The sequence below is a fragment of the Echinops telfairi genome, unplaced genomic scaffold, assembly GCF_000313985.2.
Source record: "Echinops telfairi isolate 266 unplaced genomic scaffold, ASM31398v2 ScPeMD7_9;HRSCAF=40, whole genome shotgun sequence".
Lineage (NCBI taxonomy): Eukaryota > Metazoa > Chordata > Mammalia > Afrosoricida > Tenrecidae > Echinops > Echinops telfairi.
The window spans coordinates 94853051-94870256 of record NW_022103906.1 but is presented as its reverse complement, the minus strand read 5'-3'; positions in this window follow the sequence as shown (position 1 = coordinate 94870256).

Sequence of the window (17206 nt, the reverse complement as noted above, 5' to 3'; positions counted from 1 at the left end):
AGAGGATGTACACTGGCATAGACAGAAACTGGAAACACAGGGAATCCAGGACAGATGATCCCTTCAGGACCAGTGGTGAGAGTGGTGATACCGGCAGGGTGGAGGGAAGGTGGAGTAGAAAGGGGGAACTGATTACAAGGATCTACATACAACCTCCTCCCTGGGGGACGGACAACAGAAAAGTGGGTGGGTCATATTTTACACTGTAAAATATGACAAAACAATAATAATTTATAAATTATCAAGGGTTCTTGAGGGAGGAGGAGCAGGGAGGGAGGGGAAAAATGAGGAGCTGATACCAAGGGCTCAAGTAGAAAGCAAATGTTTTCAGAATGATGATGGCAACAAATGTACAAATGTGCTCGACACAATGGATGGATGGATGGATTGTGATAAGAGTTGTACTAGCCCCCAATAAAAGGATTTAATAAAATATGCAGCCACTAATAAAATTATAGTAATGATAACAGACTAAAGTGATACTAAGTAGCAGCTAGGCCAGTTTGTAATACGATTCTTGCTTCCTACATGGTGAAGTCGCCAGGTCACAAAGCATTAGGTCAGGGCTCAGGCTACGGCCCTGTGATTCTCTGTCCACCGGCCTTGCCAGTACACAGAGCAACATCTCATGTGCATTGACATGTCCAGGAGGGAAAACTAAGGGGCCAGCATTTTAACCTTATGAAAAACTACACAGAAAGCGTTTTCTGACAGGGAAGACGTCAGTAGCGAGCAGTCCAAATGGTGTGCTGTCGCAGAAGCCACCAAAGGTGTGCAGGCAGTGATCAGAGAACTGCTGCTGCCCGAGAGCAGGCGTTGGCAGGGCCTCTGTGGGCTGCGGGGTGGAGGAGGGCACTGAGGTCAGGGAGACAAGCCATCAGCCGCAGACTGAACCATCATTACTTCTGTGCAGAAGGAAACAAAAAGTGACACGTGTCAAGACCATGATTCCTTCCTACGTGACTGGAATGAACAAAGAAGTAATTCAGATGGGTTTGTAATAGTTCATCGACAGCAAGAAATCCCGAGTCTCAGAATATGGGGCTGTAGAGCTGCAGTGGGTCTTGGAAACCATGCTGTGTGGGGAAGAAATCAAACAGGAATTAAAATGAAAATAAACACCCAACTTTGAAGTACACACCCGGGCCCTTCACCCCAAGGCCTCATTTCTGCAAATATTATAAAGATAGGTGAATCCATGCAGATACAATAGGGCAAATGGGTGAACTTTTTTTGTTTGTTTGTTTGTTCAGTATTTTTGATAGGAGAAATAAAGTTCAGAGGAAAAGAAACTTAGAGTGTAAACTAGTTCACACTCAATAAATCGACACGAGCTCAAGATTCTAGGTTTTACTTCAATACTCATCCCCAAACACATTTTTGCCACAAAAATTTGACTGGGGTTATCTATGGCCCTAAGGGCAGTGTAGGATGAAGGAAAACACAATCAATGAATAAGTTCATGTCTCCTCTGCTTGCTGTCTCCACAGCTCCCTCCGATCCTGTATTGTCATCCAATACATTATTGTCGATGTATTGCATTCTCTTTTTCATTTCCATGCTTTTTTTGCCCAGAACTTAATAGACTTTGTTACTGAAGGGAAAAAACATGTATTCTTTACATAGATCTATAGACCATCTGTGCAAACCAGAAGGTCTAGCCCGGGGCAGATGATCTACAAAAGCAGGGTGGTTTAGAGCCCCCAACAGCTCCCACTTTAACTAGGGGAATGGCTGGCGGGTAGCTCTGCTCAGACCAAAGAGGTGCTGCCATTCAGTTTAAAGCTTCATGGACAGAACCACAGAAATCATAATCCTTACTCCCCAGGAGAAAAAACAAACCAACTAACAATGGTGCCAAGAACATTAGTGAAAGGAGGAAAGGAGCAGTGGGCAAACCGGGCTGGAACTCAGCTCTTCATCCCTGGGCACCCCAACGTAGAGGCTGAATTCTTCTTGAGCCTAAGCAAGCAATAGCGCTGGAAAGATCACATTTCTACTTCTGCCAAACTCCAGCCTTACTTTTGTACTAATACTGACTCCTTTGAGTTTCTGGAGTATACCCTGATGTTTATTCCTCTATTCCTTGCCCATATTATTTTCTGTGAGGTTACATTTTTCAGCAGGTTACCCATCCTTCCTTAGCACCCACACAAACACATGCTACCCATTCAAACTCTCACTTAAAACTGGACTCACACAGCATCTACTTGATAATACCTTGCTTAATTCTACCCCATAGCTAGAAAATCCTAGAGGCATTGCTCCTTGGGCCTATATATTGATCACACAGCATCACAATTATTTTTTGAGATCTATACTTTCCTTAAGATACCACAAGGATTGATATAGGGCTTTGGATAAATCTCCAAATAGTGCCATAAATTCCACTAGTTCAGGGTCTGCCTAGCACATCATTCAAACGGAAAAGGTACACTCCAGCTCCACGCAGCCCTATCAGACGGGATTGCTTCATAGACTCTCCACGGAGGAATCATATATAACCAAACTCACTGACATCGAGTTGATTTCAACTCTTTACAACAAAGTAGACCTGCCCCTGTAGCTCCCGGAGATTCTAAATCTTTAGGCAAAGGGATCGATTCACTTTCCTCCCGTGAAGCACCTGATGGGTTTGAACTGCTCTCCTGTTGGTTAGCAGTCCACTGAGTAATTCACCATGTCACTTTCTGCCATGGAGCGACTGGTGGGTTTTGATGAGCAGTCAAACACTTGAACCACTGTGCAAGAAGTCCTCCTAGCACACTGTGCAAAAACGATCTAAACCCACTGTCCTGGAGCTGGTTTTGACGCATAGTGACTCTGTAGAACAGAGTAGAACTGCTCTTAGATTTTCTGACCCTGTAAGCCTTTAGCAGCATAGAAAACTTCATCTTTCTCCCATGGAGTGGCTTGTGGACTTGACCACTAAACTTGGGGCATACAGTCCAAGGCTGAACCTACCACATCATGGGGGGTGCTTAGCACATAGTCACCAAACCAAAACAAAATCTACTGCCATCAATTCAACTCCTACTCAAAGTGATCCTACCTAGATTTTCTGGTACTATAAATCTTTACAGGCATCTACAGTCTCATCTTTTCTTATGAAGTAGCTGTAGGATAGAGGAGACTGTAGATAGCAGAGTAGAACTACCTCCCTTAGGATTCTGTGGCTGTGAATCCTTATGGGAGCAAAAAGCCCAATACTTCTCCAGTGCATTGGCTGGTGGTTTCAACCTGCTGACCTTTTGGCTCTCAAGCCAATGTATTATTCAGTATACCACTGGGCATCTTAGCCCAAAGTCAGTCAGACTGAATAATGGGATAAAAACATCAACGGATTACTTTCTGCTTTAGCTTCACCTGCTTGAGATAACTGTAATCATGAAGGTGCATCAGATGGGCCAATTATCGAAGACATGATCTTAGTAATGGAGCTATATCATATATATAAGCCTCTAGATTACATGTTCATTGTAATTTAATTTTATCTAGAATGAACAGGCTCTCTACCCTAAATTTTCAGTACAACATGGATCAAGCTTTAGAGAGCCAAACATAGTAGGTGATTTAGTGGTGTGGGCCTTGGTAATTTCTCACCTGCTAGTGAATAAACAACAGCAGTCCTCGTATATCCAAGGTCATGGGCCCTGACTGGCTGCAGATTCCAGCAATGTATTTACTCAGCTGTCAGTGGACCCAGCAGCTGGGAATGGGCTCCCCAGCAAGCTGTAGGAAACCTACCAGAGGCTCATTTATTGACTATTAAATTTGAAACAATTGGCAGGGCATCTGGTCCCACTTTTCCCAGGTTATGATTGGGGACTCATGAGACTTGGTTGTTATGGGAGCAGATGGAATACTTAAAATGACAAATAGGAAATGCAGAAGTTTTAGAAACTCGGCAGTTTCTTCTGGGAGAGGAGGGGGGTATGAGCTAGACATAGAGCACATTTGGCATCTCCTCCCAACTTGCTGTCATTGGGTTGATGCTGACTCATTGTGACCATTTAACACACAGCAGAGCTACCTCGTTTGGGCTTCCAAGGCTAATCTTTACAGGCCCAGTCTCATCTTTGTCTCATGGAGTGCCTCGTGGATTGTGTAATAGCCCATCTTGTAACCCGTTGCACGGCCAAGGCTGCTTTGGGTGTCTCTATTTGATGTTACTAGGTGCCTTCTGGTCAGCCTGACTCATAGCAACCCAATTCCCAACAGAAGGAAACGCTGCCCTGTCTTGTGCCAGCCTCACAATCGTTCTCATGTTTTAGCCCATCGGCGAAGCCACTGTGGCAATCCATCGTGTTGAAGGTCTTCCTCTTTTTGCCGTCTCAGGACTTTATCAAGCATGACGTCCCTTTCGAGGGACTCGTCTCTCCGGACAACGTGTCCAAAGTACATGAAGCAAAGTTTTACGTCCTGGCCTTTAAGGAGCATTCCTCTTAGTCCAATTGTGAGGATTTTTGTCTTCTTTACGCTGAGCTCTACTCCATCCTGCAGGCTCCAATCCTTGTTCTTTACCGGCAAGCACTCCAAGTCCTCCTCACCTTCAGAAAGGCTGTGTCATTTACATATCTGTTTGCTAATAAGCCTTCCTCCAATCTTGATGCCCATTCTTCTTCATATAATCTAGCTTCTCTTATAATTTTCTCAGCATGCAGATTGATATTGTTCTGTAATTTGAGCATTGTGTTGGGCCGCCTCTTTTAAATGTGTACAAATTTAGATCTCTTCCAGTCAGTTTGCCAAGAAGCAGTCTTCCAGATTTCGACATAGATGAGTAAGTGATTCCAATGCTTCATAAGCTTGTTGAAACATCTCACTTGGTACTCCGTCAATTCTTAGAAGTTTTTTATTTTTTTGGCTAATACTTTCAGTGGAACTTGGACTTTTTCCTTCAACACCATCAGTGGGAGTCAGGGTTGTACCCTCTTACCATACATATTCACTCTGTATATGGAGCAAATAATCAAATAAGTGGGATTATATGAAAAAGAATTAAACATGAAAATTGGAGGAAGGCTTAATAACAGTCTTCAATGTGAAGATGACATGATTTCTATTGCTGAAAGTTTGGAAGACTTGAAGCATTTGCTGATTCATATCAAGGTCTACAGCCTTTGGTATGGCTTACAACTCAATTTAAATAAGACCAAAATCCTTATAACTGGGGCAATAGGCAATATCATGATAATGGTTAAAAAGATTAAAGTTTGTCCAAGATTTTGTTTTGCTTGGATCCACAATCAATGCTCATGGAAGCAGCAGTAAATATAGCAAGCAAAGAATTAAACTGGGCCAACTAGTTGCATAAACCTTAGTGTTGAAAAATAGGAAAGTTACTTTGAGGACAAATGTGCTCCTGACCCTAGTCCTGATATTTTGAATCACCCAATATGCATATGTAAGTTGACCATTGAATAAGGAAGACCAAAGAAGAATTATGCATTTTAATTATGGTACTGGTGAAGAATATTGAAAGTACTACGGACTGGCAAAGGAACCAACAGATGTATCTTGGAAGAAGTACAACCAGAATACTCCATAGAAGCAAGAATGGTGAAACTTAGTCTTGTCTTTTGGACATGTTGTCAGGAGAGACCAGTCTCTGGGAAAGGAAATCATTCTTGATAAAGCAGAGGGGCAATGAAAAAGAAGAAGGCTCTCAACACGACGTATTGACACAGTATCTGCAACAATGGGTCAAAACCTAGGAAACATTGTGAGGGTGGCACAGCACCTGGCAGTGTTTCATTCTTTTGGCATAGGGGAGTTATGGGTCAGAGCGGACTCAATGACATCCTGTAACAACAAAATATTCAGATTGAATAAGTATGGTGAGAAGATGTAACCCTGATGCGCACCTTTCCCAGTTTTAAACTGTGCAATATGCCCTTGTTGTATTCACACAACTGCCCCTTGGTCCACGTCAAGCTTCACATGAGCACATGTCGTGTTCTGGGATTCCCAATCCTTTCAAGGCTAACCATAGTTTGCTATAGTCCACCTTGGCATAGTCAATGAAAGAAAAGTAAACATCTTTCTGGTATTCTCTGCTTTTTGCTCCACCATTTCTTCTATGTGCCTTAGCTACTTAATGGTTAAGAACAAGTTTTAGTTTCCTCTGGCATTCAAGCTGATCTTTGGAACCTTTTTAGTGACCTTTCGCTTTCTCCATGTATGGTGTTTTTTATAGCACCCTATAGCTCATCAGGTCTTCTGGCATCAATGCTGTTCTTAAGGTGTTCACAAAATTCAGGGAGTGGTTAGACTCAAGGTTGTATTTTGGTTCACATGGAATTGTTTTAATTTTTCAGCTTCAACCTAAATTTCCATATGAGCAATTGTTCATCAGTTTCATAGTCAGAACCTGATGATATAGTGCCTCTTCTTCAAATCTTCCTATATATGTAGTCGATCTGATTTCTGTGCATTTTATCTGGTGAAGTCCATATGTATTGTTGAAATACCTTTTGTATTGTTAAAAAAAGGTATTTGTGAGAGGCAATTCATTGGTCTTGCCAAATCCTATCATGTGATTTCCAGTTTTATTTCTATCACCATGGCCATAGTTTCCAACTACTGGTCCTTCCTCTTTGTTTCCGATTTTTTGTATTCCCACACCAATAATTATCAATGCATCTTGATCACATGTTTGATAAATTTCAGACCAAAAACATTGGAATAATTTTCTAACTTCATCAGTAGCTTAAGTGATTCTGAGTAAATTTGAATAATAACTAAATTGATTGTATTTTATTGAATGGGGATCGATAGATATAATCCTATCATGGACAGCATTATACTTCAAGCTAGATTGATATATCTCTCTTTTTAAGAAATGTTTGTGTCTTTTATTTTATTTTGTTTTAATCATTTTATTGGGGGCTCATACAACTCATCACAATCCATACCTACATCCATTGCATAAAGCACTTTTGTACATTCATTGCCCTCATCATTCTCCAAACATTTGCTCTCCACTTAAGCCCTTGGCATCAGCTCCTCATTTTACTCCCTCTCTCCTTGCTACCCATTCCCTCATGAACCCTTGATCATGTATAAATTATTATTGTTTTGTCATGCCTTATACTGTCAGATGTCTCCCTCTCTTTTCCCATTTTCCCATTCCCAGGGAGGGGGTTATATGTAGATCCTTATAATCAATTCCCCCTTTTTACCCCACCCTCCCTCCCCTCTCCCGGTATCACCACTCTCACCACTGGTCCTGAAGGGATCATCTGTCCTGGATTCCCTGTGTTTCCAGTTCCTGTCTGTACCAGTGTATATCCTCTGGTCTAACTGGAACTCCTCCAGCCTCACGGTCAGGAAATATCTCTTTTGATGTTGAATGCACACCATTCACCTTGATTGTTTGATTTCCAGAGTAGTAAACTGTATGATTGTTTGATTCAAAATGTCCATTTCAGCTCATTCATGCCTTGAGTCTTGATTATCATGCATTCCATTTCATTTTTACCACTTCCAATTTTCCTAGATTTATTCTTTGTACATGGCAAGTTCCAATTTCTAAGAGCTATTTCTTCTCACTTTGAGGAGTGCACCACCAGCAGGTGATGGTCCTGAAGGGTGACCTCTCCCAGGCTTCCCTCTGCTGTGACAAGGCAGCGCTTCCTTTGGCAGCATTTGACGGCCTTCTGGCCAGAGGAGCTCATCTTCTGGCCCTCTCTCGGACAATGTCCTGCTTCTTTTCACGAGGTCTCCAGTACCTGACAAGGTTTTGATTCTGTCTACGAAGCTTTCAGTTGCTAATTCCCCAGAAGGGACAGCCCATTCTTTCTTTGTCATTTCCCAGGTTCCCTAAATTGAACTCACCTCAAGCTTACATCTAGATACAGTTCTGTTTGCTTAAAGTGCAACATTTTAGATTGGGGAGGATAATAGGGTCTCTCAAGGGATTTGAACAGAGGTGATCAATGTCTATTATAAAACATTTTTAAAAGAAAACTTTAATGAGTAGGATAAGTACCTGGTTAAATGGAGAAGATAACAGTTTTAATATTGGTCTTGTCGTGCAGTACTGTGGTATTTAAGACTTCTAAAATTCGATGACAGTTGACTATCTGTAAAATGAGATGGTAGTATCTACAAAAGGGAGATAAGAGGCTGGGTCTGTAAATTGCATATTTTCTGACATGTAGCTAAACACTTAAAAATATGCCAGAGATTAAATCTGCCTTATGGCACAAGAGTGGAAATTTCTTAATCCATGTTGCCACACCCACATATTGGGTTAAAGCACATATGTTTTGGGGAAATTCAGCTGAGTATATATATTATATCCCCATTGCTTCTTTTTCATAGGATTGCTGGACATTCAATGCAGTGCTTCCATGCTGCCCGTGCACAGGAATCCTGTCTGACCTACCAAAGGTGTTTCACTAGGAAGACCTCTACTCAAGATTTTTACATTTTGCCTCAGTCTCTTCATCTGAAAACCTTGTGCTAAACACTCTATGATACCAGACTTATATGCTGGATGAATGATGTCTTCACAAGATAAAACAAACACAAATAAACATAAGGGGAAATTAATCAACCCCTCAAAATTAAAAAAAAGGAAAATTATAAAGGTTTTGTAATCACAAAAATAATAGCAATGACCAAAATGACAAGAAAGTGCATGACTGAAATAAACTCGGCACAGGAATTATGTGCAACACAGGAAACAGAAATAACACAAAATGCACACAGTGAAATGAGAGCAATAAATTCATAATTATCAATAATTATACAAAATATGAATGGATTAAATGCACCAGCCAAGAGGTTGAATACAACAAGGTATAAGGAAACAGGAACCATCAATATGTTGTCTACAAGAGACAAATTTTAGACATAAAACTAAAATATACTAAAAATAAAATGGTGGGGAAAATCAAACCAATGGCAATCAAAAAAGAGCAGGAGTAGAAATATTATTTTCTGATAAAATAGGCTTTGAGACGATATCAAGTGCAAGAAACAAAGAAGGGCATTCATTACATAGTGAGTAAAGGGTTGGAACCATAGTAACTACATATGTACCCCACAGAATAGCCTCAAAATAGATTAATCAATTTAAACTTTTTACAGAATTAAAGAGAAAAAGACACTGCTTTCAAGGAAGGATAGAGCAACTAGGACGAAACTTAACAAAGATGTAGGTGAAGTAAACAACACAATTAGTCAAGCTGGCTTCAAAGACGTATCATGAGCGCTCTGCCCCAAAACAACACACCATGCTTTTTTGTCTTTTTTTTCTCCCAGTGCCTATGAAACATTCTAGAGAGTAGGATATAAGTTATGTCACAAATCCAGTCTCAATAAACTTTAACATGTCAAATTATTTTAAAGCATCTTCTTAGGTTATAATACTATAACATTAGAAATCAATTATAGGAAGATTAAGGAAAAATAAACTCCATGGATGTTTAATACCACGTTCCTTACTTAACAACGACTGAGTAAACAGAAGGGATTTTAAAGTGAGTTATTTATTATTTATATTTTAAAAGTTGGTAGGGAGCCCTTTGGCACTTATCTAGATAGTCTAGATAAGTACTAGACTACCAACTAAAATCTGGGGTGCTTGAAAGATTTACAGTCTCTGTACGTGTCTCCCCCCCCTCCCCCCCCCTAGATTTTTCTACTTGCTCTCTAGGTTCAATATCCACTGCAATTTCTACACAGAGCCCACAGACAAAATTCATGATCACGTGGTTTATAAAGGATGTTAACAAGTTGTAATGCCAGTGAGAAATACTCAGCTTGTTGTTTATGGGGACGTGTCACAAAGTCCTTCTGGTTTGCCCAAAGGGGCAAACCACTCTGCTGGAAGCCCCAACCCTGAGACATTCAACTCAACCTCTGTAGCTCAGAAAATGCAGCTCCAGTGAGCCTCAGTGTGAAGGCACTCCGCTCCTCTTCTGTGGGTCAGCAAGCCCAGTGACCACAGTCATTGCCCAGAGGCACCCGGCTCAGTAAGTCAGCCTGGCATACCGAAGCTTTCAGCTTTACTTGCTCTGTGTGTTGGGGAGTCCACCCAGTGTTCTGTGCTCTGGCTCCTCTTCTGCTGCCGCTCCTCTGAGGGGCTGCTATACAGATGACATCTGGATCCAGGAGATTCAGGAGCTCCACTTTTGTCTCTTGCTAGTAATGAGATTCCTAGTCCTCCTCAGAGGGCTCATACGTAAAGGGAGGATGCCATTCCAGGGACTCCTGATCGGAAACACTCACAGCTGAATCCTATCTCTGTTTCCCCAGCCCCATTCTTACCAAACCAAGTTAGGATGAGTATTTTGGTGGGAGTTAGAGACTTTAGCAAGAAGAGCCATGTTAAAAGATATAGCGTCTGGGGTCTTAAAAGCTTGAAGGTAAACAAGCGGCCATTTAGCTCAGAAGCAACAAAGCCCACATGGAACAACATATCAGCCTGTGTGATAACTAGGTGTTGAACGGATCACTGAAGACAAATTGGTACATAAGCGAATGTGGAGAAGAAAGCTGACGGTGCCCGGCTATCAAAAAGTATAGCATCTGGGGTCTTAAAGGCTTGAAGGTAATCAAGCGGCCATCAAGCTCAGAAGCAACAAAGCCCACATGGAAGAAGCACACCAGCCTATGCAACCACGAGGTGTCAAAGGGATCAGGTCTAAGGCATCATTAGAACAAAAAGTCTTACCATAGTGAATGATGGGGGGAGTGCGGAGTGGAGACCCAAAGCCCATTAGTAAGCCACTGGAGATCCCCTTGCAGAGGGGCCTGGGGGGGGGCGGGGGGAGATGAGCCAGTCAGGGTGCGATGTAACAACGATGAAAAATACAACTTTCCTCTAGTTCCTAAATGTTTCCTTCCTGCTCCCACTATCATGACACGAATTCTGCCTTGCAAGTCTGGCTAGACCAGAGGATGTACACTGGTACAGATAGGAACTGGAAACACAGGGAATCCAGGATGGATGATCCCTATAGGACCAGTGGTGTGAGTGGCAATACTGGGAGGGTAGAGGGAGAGTGGGTAGGAAAGAGGGAACCGATTACAAGGATCTATATGTGACCTCCTCCCTGGGGGACGGACAACAGAAAAGTGGGTGAAGGGATACGTCGGACAGGGCACGATATGACAAAAAAACAAGTTATAAACTATCAAGGGCTCATGATGGAGGGGGGAGCGAGGAGGGAGAGGAAAAATGAGGACCTAATGCCCAGGGCTTAAGTGGAGAGAAAATGTTTTGAGAAACGATGTACAAATGCGTTTTACACAATTGGTGTGTGTATGGATTGTGATAAGAGTTGTATGAGCCCCTAATAAAATGATTTAAAAAAAAGAAGAAGAGCCATGTTAACTAATTACTGCCCCAGGCATGGAGACTCCCTGTATAGTATTGATATGAGCTGGAATTGACTCAGTGGCTGTGGTTTACGATTTGTTTTCGGTTTAAAGTTTGCTGGAATTCATCTGGGAATCTAGTTGGACACATAGATTTTAGACTAGAAATTAAATTTCTTTATTCTATTTGAGTTATTCAAAGTATCTAGGTAGGTTTTTTGGGTGGGTTTTTTTTTTAACAAAACCATCTGATTAGGAGTTAATATATATAGCATGCCATTCCATAGTTCAATCACATCAAACAACATTGTACAATTGCTACCACCATCAGTTTCAAAACATTCTTTTCCTCTTTGAACTCTTTGACATCAGCTCCTTTTTACATGTACCCCAAGGGACCCTAATTATACTTGCTATCCCTATAGGTTTATCACTCTTGGGTTTCATATATGGGAAAAAAAAGAAAAATATATAACAAAAATTCAAGAGTGCAACTCCCAGTGACATAACACATCTGAGATACACCCCAATAGGAACAAGGAAAACAATACAGACAATATTGAAAGCCAGATCAGGCCCAACGTTCATCAGATGGGGGATCAGCTGAGAAGGTTTTAACCATTGAAGTCCGATTTATCATTTTGATCTTGCAGGGGTCCTCAAACTACGGCCCGGGGGCCATATGCGGCCTGCTGAGGACATTTATCCGACCCGCAGGGTGTTTTTGCCCCGTTTTTTTTTTGTTGTTGTTGTTGTTTTTTACTTCAAAATAAGATATGTGCAGTGTGCATAGGAATTTGTTCATAGATTTTTTTTTTTTTAACTATAGTCCGGCCCTCCAACGGGTCTGAGGGAGAGTGAACTGGCCCCCTGTCTAAAAAGTTTGAGGACCCCTGTTAGTCATCTCTCCATGCGCTCTATGTGGTAACCACTTTCCTCCCATACCCCTTTTACGGATGGAAGGAAATTACTGGGGGCTTATTGCCTATGTAGATCCCTCAAATGTATCTTGGGCTCCCACTGTCATCCATAGCCTTCTGCTAAACAGATTCTCACAATTTTGTCTCTGATACTATTCCTTCCAAAATGATTTACAATCCTTCAGTGACTGATGTTGGCGTGCAGCTTCCATGTAGACTTTGTTGATCTCTCACTGAGATGGCTGCTTGTTTGGAAACAAGCCTTTAAGACCCCTGGCACTATTAAATCTGAGCCACAGGCACCGCTGGTGGTCTTGTTGTTGTAGTGGCTGTAGTTTGGTACCATCGAGGCAGTTATGACCCACAGCAACCTCATGCACAACTGACCTTAACCCTGCCTGGCCCTGTGCCATCCTTACTGTTGGTCCCAGGCCTGAGCCCATGTTGCAGTCGCGGTGTCAGTCCATCTTCTTGAGGGGTTCCCCGTTTGCACTGACCCTCCGTTTCACCAGGCCCGGAGTCCTTCTCCAGAAACTGGTCACCCCCTATAATGATGTCCGCAGTATGTAAGACAAAGCCTGCCATCCCTGCCTCTAAGGAGCAATCTGGCCAAAGCTCTTCCCAATGTACCAACATAGAGTTATTCGTAATAGTTCCTAATATCATTTGTTATCTGAAGAATTGGTATGAAAGTCATCACTATTATTCTTGATATTGGTCATTTCTTTCTTCTTTGTTTTTCTTGTCTTTTTTTTCCATCCTGGAGAGTCTGGTTAAGAGGTCATTTACGGTCCTTTTTGTTTTCACACTTTGCGAGGTAGGAGGTTATTAATGTGGATTTTATGTACAGTACAAATATTTATTGCTATATATTTCGGTTTCATTCTTTTTAACATCCCATGCATTCTAACATGCTCTGTCTTTAGTTTCACTCAGTTCAACATATTTCCCAATTCTCTTCTTATTCTATGTGTTGACCTATGTATTCGCCTTTTCCATGACTCCTCCTTTCTATGTGTAGATGGCTTTTCTGATGGCATTTTCCTTCTGCCCGAGGGCTGTCCTTTGATATTTCCTGTAGCTTCTGTCTGCCAGGGAGGCGTTCTGTGAGCTTTCATATGACTGCGAATGCATTTTCTTTCATTTTGGAAAACGTTCGTGTTCAATATATGAATTCTGGCTTGACAACATTTATTTTCCAGGACTTCAGAAAGGTTGTCATACTACCTTCTTGTCTGTGTTGTGACAAGAAATCTGTTTCATCATTACCTTTGGTTTCCTGTATGTTACATTTCTTTCTCTTCTGGGTCCTTGTACGATTTTCTTCTTCACCATTGTGTGTGGGATACTTGTTTACGACTCGCTGTGTTTTTGTTTCTTTGTTTGGAGCATGTTTCACATCTTGGATTCATGGGTTTATAAATTTCATCAAGTTTAGAAAATTACCCCGTACTTTTTTCTTCAAAATTTCTTTTGCTGTTTCCCTTTCTTATCCTTATTCTTAGAGACTCGGATTACATACATACCTACTCATGGGGGTTTCTCACCATTGTTTATCACTCTCATGCCTGTTCGTCTCTCTCTGTTTCCCTTTATATCAGTTTTATTGTTTTTGCTTCAAGTTCAGAAAATATTTTTCTCCATTATTGAATCTGCCAATAATTCCACCAACTATGTTTTTCATCTCAGCCTCTGATTTTATTACAAGGGCGAGTTCAAAGTCCCCCTTTTAAAAATATATATCTAGAAACTCTGTGTGATTTACTGCATCGTGCATATTTCTCCTTAATTTTGAGCATATTAATTACAGTTATTATAACAGTTTAATGTTATCACATACTAATTGTACCACCTGTGTCAATTCTATATCTGCTTTAGTTTATTAATGCATTTCCTCTTTATCTCCTTGCTTGGGAAAATATGGTGATTTGAATTTATTTCATTATAGGTACAACTATAGAAGTGGGCAAGGGGGTGGTATATTGTGAGATAGTCTTCCGTGTTCCACTACGAAAAGCGATTTTTTGATTTGCTCAGTATAAGCATGGATGAGGCCACTGAGGAGATTAGATCGCATTTAGCAAATAATCATAGTGAGTGCAGCATTGAGAGACTGCAGAGGCACGGGGCGAGAGCAGAGATGAGGGAGCAGTGGAGATGTTGCAGATGAGGTCTCGACTGGGCAAGCTAAGGAGCGGGCATCGGAATGCTGGGGAGGACTGACAGGTGAGACATCCAGGTGCAGTGACAATGCTATGGTTAGGTTTCAGAGTGAAGGACGAAGATGATAAAAAAAAAAAATGACTGTAAGATTTCCACCTAAGAGGACAGTACAGGAATAGATGTCTTCAGAGGGTATAAACACACACACACACACACACACGCGCGCGCGCGCGGATGGGGTCTACTTAAAATTAGTTAACATTAATCAATTATCCAAGCACAGCCTCAGGCAGGAGAAAATGCGAATCTTAACAAAGATGGGCTGCTCTGGGTAGCCCATCCATTTGCGAGTCATTCTGCAGCCGCTGAGGCAGGGTTCAAGGTCTGAGGGCAGCAGAGAGATAGGGCCCCGATGGAAGAAAAGCCCCTATCAAAGGCGGGGGCGGTCTATGGAGAAAGGGGCCTTGCAGGGCACTCCAGACACCAGGCGAGACAGAAATGAAAAGTTGATGCAAATGAAAGACGTCATTAGGAGACCCTTCGTGAAGGGGGCCGAGTACAGGGCTGGACATTTCATTGAAGTGTGCTGAAAAGCCAATGGAAGATTCGCCTGTAGAAGCAGCCAATCTCGGCAGTTTTTTCAAGAGTTGGTTTTGGTCAAGGGAAAGGAGGGCAAACAAAGTTATCCTCCTGAGAACTGTGAAAGACCTGTGCATCCTCCTTGAACTTTTTCCTGCCATAAACAAGGGACAAGAAGGAGAGGGAATGTTCTAACAGGAAGTGGAAGGTGGGGAGACAGTGTGAAAGAACGCTGCACTCGGATTTGTGGTCTGTGAGCCCTGAGCTAAGGCCCTTCCACTTCCTGGCCATCATTTTATTAATTTGCAATAGGAATTAAGCTATAATCCCAAGTGTCCCCTTGTACTCTCCTGCAGTTTATACTCTGCAACATGGAGAGTTAACCCTGCCTTGTGCTGACTCCCATCTCAGCAACGCTTCTTGGGAATTTCTGAGATCGGGCCAAGTATTATTTATGCACACTGGGTCCTGATGCAGGGCGCACGGGAAGTGCTTTCTGAATCACCGGGAATGGTGACTTTAAATGAAGCATGTAGGGACTGGATATCTGTAAAAATTAAGAACCTCTTCATTACTTGCCAGAAGTATTGCTAAGTTACTGAGCAGAAAATCTAATTCCTCACCCTTTTTACCTTTGTTGATTTTAGAAAGCAATGTTCCTGAGATGAAGTGAAATAAAAAAAAAAAGGAAGATTTTATATTAAACTTTAAATCCTCTCAAAAATCCTCTTGGTACAGTGAATGTGATTCAGGATAGAGTCGTAAAAATGGTTGATAAATATTTATTATTTGCTAATAATTCTGCTAAATGCTTTACTCAATTTCCAATTCATTTTTGGACAATATTGTTGTTATTAGGCGCTGTCAAGAGGTTCTGACTCAAAGCAACCCCACATTCCACAGAAAGGACATGGCCCACTCTTGGGTTGGGGGCAACACTATTGCTATGTTTGAGCCCACTGTTGCCGTTACTGTGTGAATACCATCTAGGGACTTCCTCTCTTTCTTGATTTTCTATTTTATCAAGATGTCCTTTTCCAGGGACTGGTCTCTTCTGATAAAATGTCAAAAGTCAGTGAGATAAAGTCTTACCATCTTGGATTACAAGGAGAATTTTGACTATACGTCATCCAAAGAAAGACTTGCTTGTTCTTTTGGTACTTTCAATGGTTTTTGTCATCACCACAATTCAAATCCCTGCTCATGGAAGCAGCAGTCAAGAGATCAAAAGATGGGTGGTATTAGACCTTGTTAGAGTATTACAAAGCAAGGATGTTACTTTAAGGACTAAGATGCCCCTGATCCAAGCCATGGTATTTTCAATGGTCTTACACACATGGGAAGGTTGAGCATTGCATAAGGGAGACCAAGGGGGAATTGATACATTTGAATGGTGGTCCTAGAGAAGAATATTGTAGGTGCCATGGACTGCTAAAAGGACAAACTTCTGGAAGAAGTATGGCTGAGTGCTCCTTAGAGGCAAGGATGGTAAGACTTCTTACATACTTCGGAAATTGTGTCAGGCTGGTTTGACTAGAGAAACAAATCCAGCGACACTCATATATGTGTAAGAAAGAGCTTTATATCAAAGAATACTTGTATATTAAGAAAACACCCCAGCCCATTTCAGATCAAGTATTAGTCTGATATTAGCCCATAAGTCTGATATTAGTCCATAAATCTTTCATGCGGCATATGCGATGATGCAAAATGCAGGAAGATCACAGGACAGTGGGTGGGAAGTCTTGTGGATCCAGTGGTGGGTGAAGCTCCTCCAGGGCTCTCCCATGTCTCAGCATGACTCCATGTGGCTTGTCAACAGGAAGGTATAAGCAGAGAGAGGGACTCTTGCAGGACTCAGCAAGTCTCTGTATGGTTTGTCACTAGGAAGAGGAAGGGAGAGAAAGACAGAGAGAGAGAGAGAGAGAGAGAGAGAGAGAGAGAGAGAGGAAGTTCCCTTAATCCTCATGAGAAGCCTATGCCCACAAGGAGGCATCACCAGGCTGTGATCTGACAGGCTAGACTGCACCCCTACACTTATTTATCAAGATGACATGAACTTATGTAACTACCACAGACGTGTTATCAGGAGAGACAAGTCCCTAGCAGAGAACATTATGCTTGGTAAAGTGGAGGAAGGCCTTCAAAGTCAATAGACCCCACAGCTGCAGCAATGGGCTCAGGCTTAGGAACAAGTGTGAGGATGGAAC